The 3472-nt window shown below is 41.7% G+C and overlaps 1 long non-coding RNA gene across 1 annotated transcript; it reads right to left on the bottom strand.

Moving 5' to 3' along the window:
- Positions 1–1271: 1271 nt before the first annotated feature.
- On the bottom strand, positions 1272–1666 carry LOC121789387. The gene is made up of 2 exons (XR_006048037.1): positions 1588–1666; positions 1272–1505 (listed from the first exon to the last, which is right to left on the bottom strand). It is a non-coding gene; the product is annotated as an uncharacterized LOC121789387 (long non-coding RNA).
- Between the last annotated feature and the right edge of the window lie 1806 nt (positions 1667–3472).

The following is a 3472-nucleotide window of genomic DNA, read 5'->3' as shown; positions in this document are numbered from 1 at the left end:
TGGTGTTAAATTTCGGAAAAGTTCCATTCAGTTTGAGTTGTCTTTAACAAACCCGCGAACCCATTGATGTGATTTCATCTTTTTCCAATAACATGATGTTGTTGAACCATCATTTGTACTACTTCATGACATTTGTCTATGTATCTAAATCCTGCCGCGACTGATTATTTTAGGCCTTGACATGTTTGAACGATACCATTCATTGCTGTCCGGAATTTTTGCAAATTGTGATCTAGCAGTCGGCTATGGAATTTGAGAATTTTTGCAGTTTCATCCTGTTTCCATGACCTATCTCATGTTCTTTCGAACTCTCATCAGAAGTAAATTCTCAAATCTCTATGGGTTTTATTTGATACCTCTAAACCATTTAATTCTCAGGTTGGACGGGTTGAATCCAATGAAACTCAATCATTGCATTGTTGTTCTTGTTTCCTTGATTAATTTTGGAGCCTTCCCGACTAAAGACATCCTTAGCAATGTTGCAACAATTTGAAATCTATTCATATCCAAGTAAGACTGTTGGGTCAAATTTCGAATCCTTGATACTAGACGGTAGAAAATGCAGTAGTCGACTCGGATTTACACAAGGAAAAAGTTTCTATAGTCAGACATGCTCAAAAATGACACACCGACCCGAAGAGTCGACATAACCGACGAGATACATATATGAGTGAATGATCGATCGAACGATAAGCGAGTAAAAGAATATGAGAAGATGTATTTAAGGTCACCATCGCGCGAGGAAATTGCAGAGGAAGTACAAGCCCCTTCATAGAGTTTATTGCACAAAATAAATATCGTCAACAAGAGAGAACATATGAAAGGTGACGAGAAAGAGCCACGGGACGACGATACGATCGAGAAAAGAAATGTGTGATAATACCATGAATATTAGAAAATTATGTGGGAGTTGGAAGAAAAAACAATGAGAGTTAATAGAAATCGTTATAGAACTTAAGTTAGTCGCACACGATTTGCATGTTATGGCGATGAGGGATATCGACGTAATTCTAGGAATGGTTTGATTAACCACGAATTTTGCGACGATTCGTTGCGAGGAGAGACAATTATATCTACAAGCCCCGTGGAAGGTACCCACCATATCATTATCCTTTCCGTTATTGTTTAATGACAAACTAGAGGATGTTCATTCTCTTGAGTCATGTTTGAATGGAATTCATTACCTTCCTTAGTTATGCTTGATGTGGTTAGTTCGCGAAAACGCAAAATGTAAGGAATAATCGAACAAACTAAAACGACTTCGATGATAATTTATAGAAGAGAAAACAAGAGTTTATTTCGAACCAAAGGAGTTTGAATGTCTTTTACATACACAATAAGCTATCAACTAATTACACGAAGAAAGGAAACGAAATATAAGAATTTTAATGGCACTTCGGGCCTCTCCTTCAGGCCCGAAATCACGGCTCGTTTTTGAGCAATCCGTCGGGCCGAGGGCAGTGGGCCAAGCCCGGAAACAACGCGGCAGCCCAGGTTTTGCCCACCTACAAAGTGATTCAAACATCTTTAAATTAGCTAAGAAACAAGAATGGTTAATGAAGTTTTTATTTAAGAAAGGGGGCAAACTTCTTTTAGCATGGTAGACCAAGAACTTGCCTAAAGAGGCAAGTCAAAGCCTGCATTCTCCCTCCCTCAAACAGCCGCTTGTAATACCCCGACTTTTTCTACCTTTCTACTTGTTCTTGAAAGGACTTTGTTTGTACACCTAGAAATTTTTTGCCTTTGCTTCGTTGTTGAGAGATGAATATTTTGTTTTGGGCCAAAAGAATTATCCTTTCATTGGGCCTAATTGTTCTTTTAAATTAAAGTTATTTGAGAAGCCCAAATAAATTCTTTCTTTAATCTGCAGCCCAAGCTTTACTCAAACTTCTTCCACTCCAACTTCACGTTGTACACTACTTCACCGCATCTCCATTACCATAAAAATCTCAACCTCCAACGGAATTAGTTTCTCTCAACGCAGATGTTAATACTCACACGTCTTCCACTTTTCAAATCACAATCTTCCCCATTAATTCAAAATCTTAGAAAAGAAGAATAGCGAAAATCATGAGTTCTTCAATAAACTTCCTGAAATTTCAAATTGTTCTATCCAACAAAAGCTTGAAGGAGAAACGAGAGAGCAGCAGCGGCGGAGCAAGCATGACGGCACTGTGACAGAATTTGAGACGGAAAAGATGGAGAGTAACGGTGGTTTAGAACCGCGTCTTCGATACAGCGGCGGTGGTGCTGTGTTTTGCCGACGGTGCTGCAGGCAGACGGTGACGGCGGTGCGATCCAGCAGCGGCGCAACGGAGCGCGGCTAGAGCGCAAGGCGACGAAGGCGGCGAACTCACCACTGTGATTTCTGCGGTGATGTCGCCGGGAAGGATGTGAGGCGGCGGAAGTGCAGTGACGGCGGGACTCAGCAGCAGCAGGCATGGCTGCTCATGATGAACAGGAATCGGCTGCTCGCCTGAACGCGGTGCTGCAGGGCGACTAGCTGCAGCAGCTGGTGCAGATGAGTAGTGAGAGAGAGGGTACGCGACGGATGGGAGAAAGAGAAAGAGGAGGCGAATAAGGGACAGCAGCGGCGCTCTCCGTGAACAGCCGAGGCTGGATAAACCGGGCAGGCAGCTCGGGAGATGACAGCAGCAGCGAATGGCGGACAGCGGCTGCTCGGTGATGACGAAAGCCGAGCTGGAGCGACGGAGATAGATGAGAGACCGAGAGGTCGAGGGAATCATCAGCCTTGGTAGATTTGAACGACGGAGACGGTGGGTGAGAAGGCAAATGGAATTGGATGACAGAAGAAGGAACTGGACATTTTTCAAATGCCATTTTTAGGAATTGACGTAATGAGAAAAAAAAAAGAGATAAGTATGGCCACTTTTACTATTTAATATATTTGTCCATAAGATATGATTTTAAGCAATATTGATAAATAGTAGTATGGGCTAATGATCTAATTAGGAGGCTGCGCTTGTTTATTTGAGTTGGACTAGAATTTGAATACAAGAATGACGAGAGCTCGGACGGAGTCAATACAAGGATGAATACAATGTGCTAATATCACGGATATTTTAGAAATTCTTAAGAGAGGCCGAAGGGTAAGATTTATACATGCATGCATAGTTGAAAGTAAATTATTTTCTTACGGTCTAATTTTTTGCATATCATGTTCTTTTAAAAAGGATGATTTTTGCATGCTATTTGAGAACGGAGCTGATTGACAAGTGAAGGATTTAAGAGAACGAGGTGGGCTTTCTTTTTAAATAAGGGCAATGCCCTAAGTATATTTATTTTTACGAAATATGTTTGTCATGCCATATTTTTGTGTTGCTATGGGACCTATCTGAAGTGGCTTTTGCCATGTATGGTTAATCGAATTCGGGTCTGACTAGGGAGTGAATCCCTACTCAGGCTAGTGTACACCCCGTAGATCGTGCGCTATCTCTTTGAGTTGGCCGGT

Source organism: Salvia splendens, unplaced genomic scaffold (assembly GCF_004379255.2).
Source record: "Salvia splendens isolate huo1 unplaced genomic scaffold, SspV2 ctg228, whole genome shotgun sequence".
Classification (NCBI taxonomy): domain Eukaryota; kingdom Viridiplantae; phylum Streptophyta; class Magnoliopsida; order Lamiales; family Lamiaceae; genus Salvia; species Salvia splendens.
The sequence above is the reverse complement of the archived record's forward strand: the minus strand, read 5'-3'. Positions and strand labels throughout refer to the sequence as shown.